The sequence below is a fragment of the Drosophila sechellia genome, unplaced genomic scaffold, assembly GCF_004382195.2.
Source record: "Drosophila sechellia strain sech25 unplaced genomic scaffold, ASM438219v1 U_301, whole genome shotgun sequence".
Lineage (NCBI taxonomy): Eukaryota > Metazoa > Arthropoda > Insecta > Diptera > Drosophilidae > Drosophila > Drosophila sechellia.
In genome coordinates, this window is record NW_022611248.1 from 9,451 (window position 1) to 25,384 (window position 15,934).

Genomic DNA, 15,934 nt, shown 5'->3' on the forward strand with positions numbered 1-15,934 from the left:
TTGTATAATATCCTTATCGTTAATAAATATTTGTTATAATACAAATAAATACAATTTACCAAAATAAAAATATTACAAAATGATTCCACGGAATCAAAAGTTAAAGTCAAAATAAAATGAAGATGGCTTTTATTTTATATGTGGGGCTTGGCAACCTCATAAAAAGACTTTAACATTATTAATGTTGCTGTGCGTATTTGTGGCAGTACTTACTACAACAACGGCGTTTCCTATAAAAACAAATTCTCGAAAATGGAAATCGAAGAAACTAAACTAAATTCGAAAGTAGAAGTCGAATTAAAATAAAAATAATTTTGAATGTGTGGTAATCAAAATAAGTGTGTGTGTATATGGACCATAATATACACGCGTTGCGAATATGTATTGTTCATCTATGTTATGAGCATACGTTGGCTAATGCAACAACCTAAAATATACAATGTTTGTACCTGTCATCCATCAGGTTAATGTTTTATATAAATTTTGCAGTATGTGTCACCCAAAATAGCAAACCATAACCAGATTATTATGATACATAATGCTTATATGAAACTAAGACATTTCGCAACATTTATTTTAGGTATAAAAATAAATTTATTGAAGGAATTGATATATGCCAGTAAAATGGTGTATTTTTAATTTCTTTCAATAAAAACAATATTGACATTATATAAAATTGAATTATAAAACTCTAAGCGGTGGATCACTCGGCTCATGGGTCGATGAAGAACGCAGCAAACTGTGCGTCATCGTGTGAACTGCAGGACACATGAACATCGACATTTTGAACGCATATCGCAGTCCATGCTGTTATGTACTTTAATTAATTTTATAGTGCTGCTTGGACTACATATGGTTGAGGGTTGTAAGACTATGCTAATTAAGTTGTTTATAAATTTTTTATAAGCATATGGTATATTATTGGATTAAATAATGATTTTATTCATAATATTAAAAAAGAAATGAAAAACATTATCTCACATTTGAATGTGAAAAACGAAGAGAAATATTTTCTTTTTCAATCAAATAATACTGAGAAATGTCTAGCATAAAAAATTGAAATATTTTTCATCTAGAATTGTCTCTTATTAATGATTCGGAAAAAGAAAAATCTTGGTTTTGTTATTATTCTTCGTTGGTTCGTTAAATGGATAAAAATGACTTTGCTTACAAGAACTATTGGAACTATTTATAACGAATTTAATTGATTGTTTTATCATTTATATATAAAGAATTTATGGCAAAATATAGTTATATATACAACCTCAACTCATATGGGACTACCCCCTGAATTTAAGCATATTAATTAGGGGAGGAAAAGAAACTAACAAGGATTTTCTTAGTAGCGGCGAGCGAAAAGAAAACAGTTCAGCACTAAGTCACTTTGTCTATATGGCAAATGTGAGATGCAGTGTATGGAGCGTCAATATTCTAGTATGAGAAATTAATGATTTAAGTCCTTCTTAAATGAGGCCATTTACCCATAGAGGGTGCCAGGCCCGTATAACGTTAATGATTGCTAGATGATGTTTCCAAAGAGTCGTGTTGCTTGATAGTGCAGCACTAAGTGGGTGGTAAACTCCATCTAAAACTAAATATAACCATGAGACCGATAGTAAACAAGTACCGTGAGGGAAAGTTGAAAAGAACTCTGAATAGAGAGTTAAACAGTACGTGAAACTGCTTAGAGGTTAAGCCCGATGAACCTGAATATCCGTTATGGAAAATTCATCATTAAAATTGTAATATTTAAATAATATTATTAAGAATAATGTGCATTTTTTCCATATAAGGACATTGTAATCTATTAGCATATCCCAAATTTATCATAAAATATAACTTATAGTTTATTCCAATTAAATTGCTTGCATTTTAACACAGAATAAATGTTATTAATTTGATAAAGTGCTGATAGATTTATATTATTACAGAGCGTTAATTTTTCGGAATTATATAATGGCATAATTATCATTGATTTTTGTGTTTATTATATGCTCTTGTATGATTAACAATGCGAAAGATTCAGGATACCTTCGGGACCCGTCTTGAAACACGGACCAAGGAGTCTAACATATGTGCAAGTTATTGGGATGTAAACCTAATAGCGTAATTAACTTGACTAATAATGGGATTAGTTTTTTAGCTATTTATAGCTAATTAACACAATCCCGGGGCGTTTCTATATAGTTATGTATAATGTATATTTATATTATTTATGCCTCTAACTGGAACGTACCTTGAGCATATATGCTGTGACCCGAAAGATGGTGAACTATACTTGATCAGGTTGAAGTCAGGGGAAACCCTGATGGAAGACCGAAACAGTTCTGACGTGCAAATCGATTGTCAGAATTGAGTATAGGGGCGAAAGACCAATCGAACCATCTAGTAGCTGGTTCCTTCCGAAGTTTCCCTCAGGATAGCTGGTGCATTTTAATATTATATAAAATAATCTTATCTGGTAAAGCGAATGATTAGAGGCCTTAGGGTCGAAACGATCTTAACCTATTCTCAAACTTTAAATGGGTAAGAACCTTAACTTTCTTGATATGAAGTTCAAGGTTATGATATAATGTGCCCAGTGGGCCACTTTTGGTAAGCAGAACTGGCGCTGTGGGATGAACCAAACGTAATGTTACGGTGCCCAAATTAACAACTCATGCAGATACCATGAAAGGCGTTGGTTGCTTAAAACAGCAGGACGGTGATCATGGAAGTCGAAATCCGCTAAGGAGTGTGTAACAACTCACCTGCCGAAGCAACTAGCCCTTAAAATGGATGGCGCTTAAGTTGTATACCTATACATTACCGCTAAAGTAGATGATTTATATTACTTGTGATATAAATTTTGAAACTTTAGTGAGTAGGAAGGTACAATGGTATGCGTAGAAGTGTTTGGCGTAAGCCTGCATGGAGCTGCCATTGGTACAGATCTTGGTGGTAGTAGCAAATAATCGAATGAGACCTTGGAGGACTGAAGTGGAGAAGGGTTTCGTGTGAACAGTGGTTGATCACGAGTTAGTCGGTCCTAAGTTCAAGGCGAAAGCCGAAAATTTTCAAGTAAAACAAAAATGCCTAACTATATAAACAAAGCGAATATAATACACTTGAATAATTTTGAACGAAAGGGAATACGGTTCCAATTCCGTAACCTGTTGAGTATCCGTTTGTTATTAAATATGGGCCTCGTGCTCATCCTGGCAACAGGAACGACCATAAAGAAGCCGTCGAGAGATATCGGAAGAGTTTTCTTTTCTGTTTTATAGCCGTACTACCATGGAAGTCTTTCGCAGAGAGATATGGTAGATGGGCTAGAAGAGCATGACATATACTGTTGTGTCGATATTTTCTCCTCGGACCTTGAAAATTTATGGTGGGGACACGCAAACTTCTCAACAGGCCGTACCAATATCCGCAGCTGGTCTCCAAGGTGAAGAGTCTCTAGTCGATAGAATAATGTAGGTAAGGGAAGTCGGCAAATTAGATCCGTAACTTCGGGATAAGGATTGGCTCTGAAGATTGAGATAGTCGGGCTTGATTGGGAAACAATAACATGGTTTATGTGCTCGTTCTGGGTAAATAGAGTTTCTAGCATTTATGTTAGTTACTTGTTCCCCGGATAGTTTAGTTACGTAGCCAATTGTGGAACTTTCTTGCTAAAATTTTTAAGAATACTATTTGGGTTAAACCAATTAGTTCTTATCAATTATAACGATTATCAATTAACAATCAATTCAGAACTGGCACGGACTTGGGGAATCCGACTGTCTAATTAAAACAAAGCATTGTGATGGCCCTAGCGGGTGTTGACACAATGTGATTTCTGCCCAGTGCTCTGAATGTCAAAGTGAAGAAATTCAAGTAAGCGCGGGTCAACGGCGGGAGTAACTATGACTCTCTTAAGGTAGCCAAATGCCTCGTCATCTAATTAGTGACGCGCATGAATGGATTAACGAGATTCCTACTGTCCCTATCTACTATCTAGCGAAACCACAGCCAAGGGAACGGGCTTGGAATAATTAGCGGGGAAAGAAGACCCTTTTGAGCTTGACTCTAATCTGGCAGTGTAAGGAGACATAAGAGGTGTAGAATAAGTGGGAGATATTAGACCTCGGTTTGGTATCGTCAATGAAATACCACTACTCTTATTGTTTCCTTACTTACTTGATTAAATGGAACGTGTATCATTTCCTAGCCATTATACGGATATATTTATTATATCTTATGGTATTGGGTTTTGATGCAAGCTTCTTGATCAAAGTATCACGAGTTTGTTATATAATCGCAAACAAATTCTTTAATAAAACGATGCATTTATGTATTTTTGATTTGAAAATTTGGTATAACTCCAATTACTCAGGTATGATCCAATTCAAGGACATTGCCAGGTAGGGAGTTTGACTGGGGCGGTACATCTCTCAAATAATAACGGAGGTGTCCCAAGGCCAGCTCAGTGCGGACAGAAACCACACATAGAGCAAAAGGGCAAATGCTGACTTGATCTCGGTGTTCAGTACACACAGGGACAGCAAAAGCTCGGCCTATCGATCCTTTTGGTTTAAAGAGTTTTTAACAAGAGGTGTCAGAAAAGTTACCATAGGGATAACTGGCTTGTGGCGGCCAAGCGTTCATAGCGACGTCGCTTTTTGATCCTTCGATGTCGGCTCTTCCTATCATTGTGAAGCAAAATTCACCAAGCGTTGGATTGTTCACCCATGCAAGGGAACGTGAGCTGGGTTTAGACCGTCGTGAGACAGGTTAGTTTTACCCTACTAATGACAAAACGTTGTTGCGACAGCATTCCTGCGTAGTACGAGAGGAACCGCAGGTACGGACCAATGGCACAATACTTGTTCGAGCGAACAGTGGTATGACGCTACGTCCGTTGGATTATGCCTGAACGCCTCTAAGGTCGTATCCGTGCTGGACTGCAATGATAAATAAGGGGCAATTTGCATTGTATGGCTTCTAAACCATTTAAAGTTTATAATTTATTTTATAAACGACAATGGATGTGATGCCAATGTAATTTGTAACATAGTAAATTAGGAGGATCTTCGATCACCTGATGCCGCGCTAGTTACATATAAAAGCATTATTTAATACAATGACAAAGCCTAGAATCAATTGTAAACGACTTTTGTAACAGGCAAGGTGTTGTAAGTGGTTGAGCAGCTGCCATACTGCGATCCACTGAAGCTTATCCTTTGCTTGATGATTCGATAAATAAATGATTTTTTCCTGTAGCCAAACACCTCGTCATCAATTTAGTGACGCATATGATATTGTCCCTATCATATAATTAATATAAAGACTTTAATGGATTGTGTCAAGTTGCCAAACACCTCGTCATCAATTTAGTGACGCATATGATATTGTCCCTATCATATAATTAATATAAAGACTTTAATGAATTGTGTCAAGTTGCCAAACACCTCGTCATCAATTTAGTTTTTTTTTTTTTTTTTTTTTTTTTCTTTAGCGTGCGTTTATTTATTTAAAATCTGTCCTAGTGGACAATAATTAAATGGTTTTGCGGGGGAACATTAGCTTAAGGGATACTATTGTACATGTATTTGTGGCGGGTTTTATATGTGTTGTCTATTGTTGTGGAAGATCGAGAGGGTGTCTCCTCATGAGACGTCTGCTTGTTTGGCTATTGTCTAACAGGTTGGTGGCGAGGTGGTTAGGGTGGTTTTCGAGCCTTTTCAGGTATCTCTCGCTGAGCCTGGAGATTTCATCAGCGACTTGTGGGATTCCAAGTTCCCTATGTATGGCGACATTCTCGTGGTAGGGATGCGCATTACAGGCAATTCTCAAGCACCTATTCTGGAACCGCTGTATACGCAGGCGATTCGTGTGGCTTGCCGTGCCCCATAGCTGTATCCCGTAGGTCCAGATGGGGCTTGAGAATTGCCTTGTACACCAGGATTTTGTGGTTCTGCCTTAGCTTGGACCCTCTCCCAATAAGCCAATGCATCTGCCTCAGACGCGCATCGGCCTGTATGCGTTTGCTGACGATGTGGGGACGCCAAGTGAGCCTGCGGTCCAGGGTAAGTCCTAGGTACTTGGGTGCGGGTGCGTTGGGAATGATGACTCCGTTTAGCGTGACCGGTGGGCAGTCTCCTCTCCTTAGTGCAAATGTTGTTTGGGTAGATTTTTCCGCGTTCACTACGATGTTCCACCTGCTGAGCCAGGGATGTAGCGCGTCCATTTGCCTTTGGATTGTTTCGGAGGCTTCTCGTGGGTCGGATGAGGAGGCGAGGAAAGCCGTGTCATCTGCATAAGTCGCTATAGTTAGGTTCCTGGAGGGGATTATGGGAAGGTCTGCGGTGTAAAGGGTGTACAGTATTGGTCCGAGCACACTGCCTTGCGGAACTCCAGCTCTGATCAGTCTGGGTAGGCTTATTGCACTTCCGCATCTGACTTGGAATGCTCTTCCCTCAGTGTAGGATTTGAGGAGGGTAAAATGGGGGCTTGGGAGGTAGGATTTGAGTTTATGGAGGAGTCCAGGATGCCAAACTCTGTCGAATGCCTGCTTCACGTCGAGCATTACAGCGCAGCAGTATTTCTTTTGCTCGAATGCCTCGAGGATCCGTTCGACTAGCCGGTGGCATTGCTCTGGTGTTCCGTGGGAGCGCCTGAAGCCAAACTGGTGATCGGGGATCAAACCAGCCTCATCCAGTACTGGCAATACTCTGCGCAAAAATACTCTTTCGAGTATTTTGGAGAGGATTGCCAGCAAACTAATCGGACGATAGGAGGCGAGATTGGCTTCAGGCTTACCAGGCTTGAGGAGGACAATAACCTCTGCTCTTTTCCACTCTTCCGGGAAGTACCCTAGCCGGAAGCAGCTGTTGTAAATGCTGGCCAGCATTTGTGTGCAGCGGGATGGGAGCATTTTTAGGGCCGCCGCATCTATACGATCCAGGCCTGGAGATTTGTTGTTCTTCAGTAGAGCAATCTCCTGCGCAACTTCCTCAGGGTCGACTGGTTCCAACGGGGGACCGGGAGAGCTTGGGCTATTGAGAAACCGGGCTGTTTCAGCATGTTCTTCGGCAGTGCAGCAGTCGAACGGAGAGAAGGCGTTGTAAAGGTGTTCGGCGAAAGCTTCTGCTCTTTCAGCATCCGAAAGGCACCAGGATCCATCTGCTTTGCGCACTGCGGAAACCTTTTTGGCTGGTCGTTTAATGTGGCGGGTGACGTTCCACAGATTGTGGTCTGGGTCCCCGGGAGAGAGTTCCTCGAGGAATCTGAGGAAGGAGTCCTGGCGTAGGCTGGAGATCTTGTCCTTCAACTCCTTTGTGGCGTGATTGAGCGCTGTTTTGTCTCTTGGATTGCGCGTCAAGAACCAAACTCTCCTGAGACGCCTCTTCTCAGTCACGAGTGCCGCAATTTCCGGGGACCAGAGGTGGAGGTCCCTGCTAGGTGTTCTCGCAGTCTTTGGTGGCGGTGGGCTTGCGAATTCCGCAGCGTTTTGCATCTGCCTGGTGAGATTCCCGATAGCTTCATCAATGTTCCTGGGTGTGTTGAGGATGGGGTTCGGATTGACGGTGGAGAGCATCCAGGACGCGAACTTGGCGGCGTCGGTATATTTTCCAGTGAGCCTTCTGAGCGGGGTTTTCCTGAGGACTGGCGTGTTGATTAGCACGTTTATTGCACAGTGGTCTGACAGGAGATCAGCATTTGTTGTGCAGCTGATCTTCGCATGCCCTATGCCTTTCGACACAGCAAAGTCCAGTAGGTCTGGAGTCTTGAGGGGATTCGTTGGCCAGTGAGTGGGCTCGCCAGTGGAGTGGCAGTCCAGTCGGTGGCGTTGCAGGTACCCAAACAGAGTTTTCCCTTTGGGGTTGTTGGCGCGCGATCCCCACCAAGAATGTTTGGCGTTATAATCTCCAGCTGCTATGAAGCGGGGCCCAAAATGCTCGAAGAACTCACTGAGGTGAGATGCTGTTATGCGGTATCTGGGGGGAAAGTAGACCGCTCCAATGTCTAAATCTCCTTGCGGGCTGACAATCCTGATGACAGGACATTGTGCCCAGTCTTGCTGAAACGCGGGCAGCTCTAGGTATTGAATACCGCTCCTGATGAGGATGGCTGCTCCACCGCGTGCTCTGCCAGAAGGATGGTCTGCATGGATGAGGTCATATCCGCTGATATTAAAGTGGGATCTGGGGGAGAAGTGGGTTTCGGCTACGAGTAGGATATCGATCTGGTGGGTCTTCAGATGGTGCTCGACTATGGCCTTGCTGTTCTGCAGGCCGTTCGCATTCCAGACGACTAGGTGGAGCTTTAGTTGCATGACTTGCTGTTGAGAATGGTGGCCACCAGCTGTGTCATCTGGGTGAACATGCGCTCCATCATCCTTTCCATCATTCCTTCCATGCGAGCGAACATCGCTTCTATCTGACCGGAGTGTGGGGTTTCTGTTTGGGTTTGGACTGGGGTTGTGGGATTCTGCGGTGCTGCGTGCACTCCGTTGAGGGCGTCTCGGTAGCTCCTGCCAGAGGTGACGTTTGGTGATGCCACGGGCGGCGCCTGTTAGCATTAGCGACGGGCCTTGTTTTCGGAGCAGCGAGTGCTTTGGCCCTTTTGTATGCAGGGCATCCCTTGAAAGACGCAGGATGGTCGCCTGGCAGTGGAAGCAGCACGCTTTGTCGTCCTCCCTCTTCTCACATGCCCTCGATTCGTGAGGGCCTCCACACTTTACACATCGGTATTCCAGGAAGCAGTAACGCTGTGTATGACCGAATCCTTGGCACCTGAAGCATTGAGGCACGTCGTTGAACTTCTGCGGCGGTTCAATGGTTACTACCGACCTGCAGATCCGCTTGACTTGGTAGACGTCTTTGTTGTTGCTGGAAGGCTCCAGGTTGGCGAAGAATATTCCCAGCGGTTCTTTAGTTCTTCTGCCAATGGGATTGTGCAGATCTCTAACAGCGTGCCCTTGTCTGCGAAGGTCTTCAATGATTTCCTCACGATCGTGGAGTGGTGGAGTCCTTTGATGACAACCTTGTATGCACGTTCATCTTTCGGCTGGAAAGTCCGATGCCTCTTGTTTTGGGCCACAAGTTGGAGACGCAGAGCTGTATAGGACTCTTTGTCCGGCATCATGACACGTACGTTGTTGCCATTCACGGTCTTGTAGGTAAAATTGTTCTTCGGGCCTACAAGAGTCGTGATCATCTTGACGAGTGCCGAGATGTTGGTCACATCGGGGATAAAAATCGGAGGTGGCTTGATGGTCTTCGGGGTGGGCTTTGGTTTCTCGGGGGTCTTGGGCTTGGAATCGTCTTTAGGTCCGGGTTCGTCATCAGAGCTCTCTTGGTCGTACTCGTCTTCTTCGGTCGAGAGTAAAGCGAAGGCGTTGTTGGCGAGCTTCTTGCGCAGAGCTGCGCTAGTGCTTGGCTTATCTTCCAGCTCCTCTCCCTGTGCTTTCTTTGCCGGTTTTCGCTTTATCTCGCCCGGCTCTGTATGCGAGGTGCTTCCCTCGCTGCTGGAGCTGCTCTTGCGTGTTCTCAGAGCCTTTTTGCGTGGTGTTGTTCCAAGCTTGTGGGTGCGCGGGGGGGCCTGCCAGTCCATCTTCTCCAAAGTTGATAAGGAGTGAGGAGGGGGGGGGGGGAAGCTGGGCACCGTAAGCCGGTGAGCCAGGCAGCACGTGGCTGCTGCTTTGCAATTATACCGCTGCTTCGAGCACTGGGTTTTTTGCGCTGATAACACGCACACTCGGGTGTGCGATGGTGTTAGTGCGAACTACCGTTAGGTACGTTGGCTGGGCCAATCAAACGCGCGACAAGATCACGCGACGCGAAGTGGCTGGGCACAAGTAACGGGACTTACAACTGTGAACAATTTGCTAACAATTTGCTAACAATTTGCTGTCGATCCGCAGGCACGTCTGCACTCGTCGAGTGTTCGATCGCGACTGAAATAATAAACATATGAAAATGATTAATATATTATATGTATAAGGGAAAAATGCAGAGATATTCCCATATTCTCTTAGTATTATAGAGAAAAGCCATTTAAGTGAGAGGGTATAGTAGTGTAAACCACCGGAATTACGACAGAGGGTTCAAAAACTACTATAGGTAGGCAGTGGTTGCCGACCTCTCATATTGTTCAAAACTTATGTATTCATATGATTTTGGCAATTGTATGAGTAAATTAAATAATATACATATGAAAATGATTAATTATTATATGTATAAGGGAAAAAATGCTGAAATATTCCCACATTCTCTTAGTATTATAGAGAAAATCCATTATAGTGAGAGGGTATAGTAGTGTAAACGACCGGAATTACGACAGAGGGTTCAAAACTACTATAGGTAGGCAGTGGTTGCCGACCTCTCATATTGTTCAAACTTATGTATTCATATGATTTTGGCAATTATATGATTAAATTAATAATATACATATGAAAATGGTTAATTATTATATGTATATGGGAAAAAATGCTGAGATATTCCATATTCTCTTAGTATTATAGAGAAAAGCCATTTAAGTGAGAGGGTATAGTAGTGTAAACGACCGGAATTACGACAGAGGGTTCAAAAAACTACTATAGGTAGGCAGTGGTTGCCGACCTCTCATATTGTTCAAAACTTATGTATTCATATGATTTTGGCAATTGTATGAGTAAATTAAATAATATACATATGAAAATGATTAATTATTATATGTATAAGGGAAAAAATGCTGAAATATTCCACATTCTCTTAGTATTATAGAGAAAATCCATTATAGTGAGAGGGTATAGTAGTGTAAACGACCGGAATTACGACAGAGGGTTCAAAAACTACTATAGGTAGGCAGTGGTTGCCGACCTCTCATATTGTTCAAAACTTATGTATTCATATGATTTTGGCAATTATATGATTAATTAAATATATACATATGAAATGGTTAATTATTATATGTATATGGGAAAAAATGCTGAGATATTCCCATATTCTCTTAGTATTATAGAGAAAAGCCATTATAGTGAGAGGGTATAGTAGTGTAAACGACCGGAATTACGACAGAGGGTTTCAAAAACTACTATAGGTAGGCAGTGGTTGCCGACCTCTCATATTGTTCAAAACTTATGTATTCATATGAATTTGGCAATTATATGAGTAAATTAAATAATAAACATATAAAAATTAATATTTATTATATGTATAAAAAAAAAAATAATCATATTATATATGAATAATGGAAAAAAAATGAAATGTTCCTATAATCTCTTAATATATAAGAGAATAGACCGTATGTTGGGTGGCAAACGGAATTGAAAATACCCGCTTTGAGGACAGCGGGTTCAAAAACTACTATAGGTAGGCAGTGGTTGCCGACCTCCCGCATTATTCGAAATATTTATTTCGGATTATGTTTATATTGGTTACATAAAATAAAGTATATTATTATCCGTACAAATTTGTTTCTCAGTTCTATAGAACACGGACTTGGCTCCGCGGATAATAGGAATATACGCTTTTTAGATAATATCGTTGAAACAAAGTCAAGTTTCTATTATATATAGAATAACAATCGTTTCCATATATTATCGTTAATTTTGGAGGCAGGCAAATATTAATTTATTACCTGCCGTATAGTTGGATTATTATATCGTTACGGTATAATACAAATATGGATTCTTATGAAAGAAATATAAAATTATATATTAAATGTGGAAATATTATCATATGCGCTTGGTTTTATGTTATATATTACCAGAGAGATATATGAAAGAGATAAATTTAAATTTATCTTCAAAATGCAATGATTTAACTTAATATTTATATTGGTTAAACCAAAATTGTACATGTGTGGATACAATAATTATGTATGTTGGAAATAAAATGATATTTTATAATGAAATATGTATATATAAAAAGATAAAATTATAGAAATATATATATTACAATAATTATATGAATTCTTGTTATATTGGTAAACAAGTATAAATTAAAATGAAATATGGATTCGAATGCTATATAAAAATGGCCGTATCGAATAGATTTTTACTTATATTTATATATTTAAAATTTTACCCAAAGGCGAAATATTGATTTATCAATATAATAAAAATCATGGAATTATATAAAGTGAAAATCTATATATCTATTATATTGCTTATTTCGATTCAAAAAATATGAATGGAATATGAAGGAAAAACATTATTCTGGTTGATCCTGCCAGTAGTTATATGCTTGTCTCAAAGATTAAGCCATGCATGTCTAAGTACACACGAATTAAAAGTGAAACCGCAAAAGGCTCATTATATCAGTTATGGTTCCTTAGATCGTTAACAGTTACTTGGATAACTGTGGTAATTCTAGAGCTAATACATGCAATTAAAACATGAACCTTATGGGACATGTGCTTTTATTAGGCTAACCAAGCGATCGCAAGATCGTTATATTGGTTGAACTCTAGATAACATGCAGATCGTATGGTCTTGTACCGACGACAGATCTTCAAATGTTGCCCTATCAACTTTTGATGGTAGTATCTAGGACTACCATGGTTGGCAACGGGTAACGGGGAATCAGGGTTCGATTCGGAGAGGGAGCCTGAGAAACGGCTACCACATCTAAGGAAGGCAGCAGGCGCGTAAATTACCCACTCCCAGCTCGGGGAGGTAGTGACGAAAAATAACATACAGGACTCATATCCGAGGCCTGTAATTGGAATGAGTACACTTTAAATCCTTTAACAAGGACCAATTGGAGGGCAAGTCTGGTGCCAGCAGCCGCGGTAATTCCAGCTCCAATAGCGTATATTAAGTTGTTTGCGGTTAAAACGTTCGTAGTTGAACTTGTGCTTCATACGGGTAGTACAACTTACAATTGTGGTTAGTACTATACCTTTATGTATGTAAGCGTATTACCGGTGGAGTTCTTATATGTGATTAAATACTTGTATTTTTTCATATGTTCCTCCTATTTAAAACCTGCACTAGTGCTCTTAAACGAGTGTTATTGTGGGCCGGTACTATTACTTTGAACAAATTAGAGTGCTTAAGCAGGCTTCAAATGCCTGAATATTCTGTGCATGGGATAATGAAATAAGACCTTGTTCTGCTTCATTGTTTTCAGATCAAGAGGTAATGATTAATAGAAGCAGTTTGGGGCATTAGTATACGACGCGAGAGGTGAATTCTTGGACCGTCGTAAGACTAACTTAAGCGAAAGCATTTTGCCAAAGATGTTTCATTAATCAAGAACGAAAGTTAGAGGTTCGAAGGCGATCAGATACCGCCCTAGTTCTAACATAAACGATGCCAGCTAGCAATTGGTGTAGCTACTTTTATGGCTCTCTCAGTCGCTTCCCGGAAACCAAAGCTTTTTGGGCTCCGGGGGAAGTATGGTTGCAAAGCTGAAACTTAAAGGAATTGACGGAAGGGCACCACCAGGAGTGGAGCCTGCGGCTTAATTTGACTCAACAGGGAAAACTTACCAGGTCCGAACATAAGTGTGTAAGACAGATTGATAGCTTTTCTCGAATCTATGGGTGGTGGTGCATGGCCGTTCTTAGTTCGTGGAGTGATTGTCTGGTTAATTCCGATAACGAACGAGACTCAAATATATTAAATAGATATCTTCAGGATTATGGTGCTGAAGCTTATGTAGCTTCATTCATGGTGGCAGTAAATGTTTATTGTGTTTGAATGTGTTTATGTAAGTGGAGCCGTACTGTTGGTTTGTCCCATTATAAGGACATGCTTCTAAATGGACAAATTGCGTCTAGCAATAATGAGATTGAGCAATAACAGGTCTGTGATGCCTTAGATGTCCTGGGCTGCACGCGCGTACAATGAAAGTATCAACGTGTATTTCCTAGACCGAGAGGTCCGGGTAAACCGCTGACCACTTTCATGCTTGGGATTGTGAACTGAAACTGTTCACATGAACTTGGAATTCCCAGTAGTGTGAGTCATTAACTCGCATTGGATTACGTCCTGCCCTTTGTACACACAGCCCGTCGCTACTACCGATTGAATTATTAGTGAGGTTCCGGACGTGATCACTGTGACGCCTTGCGTGTTACGGTTTTTTCGCAAAAGTTGACCGAACTTGATTATTTAGAGGAAGTAAAAGTCGTAAAGGTTTCGTAGGTGAACCTGCGGAAGGATCATTATTGTATAATATCCTTATCGTAATAAATATTTGTTATAATACAATAATACAATTTACCAAAATAAAATTTACAAATGATTCCACGGAATCAAAAGTTAAAGTCAAAATAAAATGAAGATGGCTTTTATTTTATATGTGGGGCTTGGCACCTCATAAAAGACTTTAACATTATTATGTTGCTGTGCGTATTTGTGGCAGTACTTACTACAACAACGGCGTTTCCTATAAAAAATTTCGAAAATGGAAATCGAAGAACTAAACTAAATTCGAAAGTAGAAGTCGAATTAAAATAAAAATAATTTTGATGTGTGGTAATCAAATAAGTGTGTGTGTATATGGCCATAATTACACGCGTTGCGAATATGTATTGTTCATCTTGTTATGAGCATACGTTGGCTAATGCAACAATAAATATACAATGTTTGTACTGTCATCCATCAGGTTAATGTTTTATATAAATTTTGCAGTATGTGTCACCCAAAATAGCAACCATAACAGATTATTATGATACATAATGCTTATATGAAACTAAGCATTTCGCAACATTTATTTTAGGTATAAAAATAAATTTATTGAAGGAATTGATATATGCCAGTAAAAATGGTGTATTTTTAATTCTTTCAATAAAAACAATATTGACATTATATAAAATTGAATTATAAAACTCTAAGCGGTGGATCACTCGGCTCATGGGTCGATGAAGAACGCAGCAAACTGTGCGTCATCGTGTGAACTGCAGGACACATGAACATCGACATTTTGAACGCATATCGCAGTCCATGCTGTTATGTACTTTAATTAATTTTATAGTGCTGCTTGGACTACATATGGTTGAGGGTTGTAAGACATGCTAATTAAGTTGTTATAAATTTTTTATAAGCATATGGTATATTATTGGATTAAATAATGATTTTATTCATAATATTAAAAAGAAATGAAAAACATTATCTCACATTTGAATGTGAAAAACGAAGAGAAATATTTTCTTTTTCAATCAAATAATACTGAGAAATGTCTAGCATAAAAAATTGAAATATTTTCATCTAGAATTGTCTCTTATTAATGATTCGGAAAAAGAAAAATCTTGGTTTTGTTATTATTCTTCGTTGGTTCGTTAAATGGATAAAAATACTTTGCTTACAAGAACTATTGGAACTATTTATAACGAATTTAATTGATTGTTTTATCATTTATATATAAAGAATTTATGGCAAAATATAGTTATATATACAACCTCAACTCATATGGGACTACCCCTGAAATTTAAGCATATTAATTAGGGGAGAAAAGAAACTAACAAGGATTTTCTTAGTAGCGGCGAGCGAAAAGAAAACAGTTCAGCACTAAGTCACTTTGTCTATATGGCAAATGTGAGATGCAGTGTATGGAGCGTCAATATTCTAGTATGAGAAATTAATGATTTAAGTCCTTCTTAAATGAGGCCATTTACCCATAGAGGGTGCCAGGCCCGTATAACGTTAATGATTGCTAGATGATGTTTCCAAAGAGTCGTGTTGCTTGATAGTGCAGCACTAAGTGGGTGGTAAACTCCATCTAAAACTAAATATAACCATGAGACCGATAGTAAACAATACCGTGAGGGAAAGTTGAAAAGAAACTCTGAATAGAGAGTTAAACAGTACGTGAAACTGCTTAGAGGTTAAGCCCGATGAACCTGAATATCCGTTATGGAAAATTCATCATTAAAATTGTAATATTTAAATAATATTATTAAGAATAATGTGCATTTTTTCCATATAAGGACATTGTAATCTATTAGCATATCCCAAATTTATCATAAAATATAA

At 39.7% G+C, this 15,934-nt stretch overlaps 3 non-coding genes across 3 annotated transcripts; all 3 read left to right on the forward strand.

Annotated features, from left to right (window-relative positions):
- The first annotated feature begins 687 nt into the window (after positions 1-687).
- LOC116803175 lies at positions 688-866 on the forward strand. Its single transcript, XR_004363442.1, has one exon. It is a non-coding gene; the product is annotated as a 5.8S ribosomal RNA (ribosomal RNA).
- A 394-nt stretch (positions 867-1,260) lies between these two features.
- LOC116803178 lies at positions 1,261-5,223 on the forward strand. The gene has a single exon (XR_004363445.1). It is a non-coding gene; the product is annotated as a large subunit ribosomal RNA (ribosomal RNA).
- A 9,565-nt stretch (positions 5,224-14,788) lies between these two features.
- Positions 14,789-14,967, forward strand: LOC116803176. The gene has a single exon (XR_004363443.1). It is a non-coding gene; the product is annotated as a 5.8S ribosomal RNA (ribosomal RNA).
- Positions 14,968-15,934: the final 967 nt, after the last annotated feature.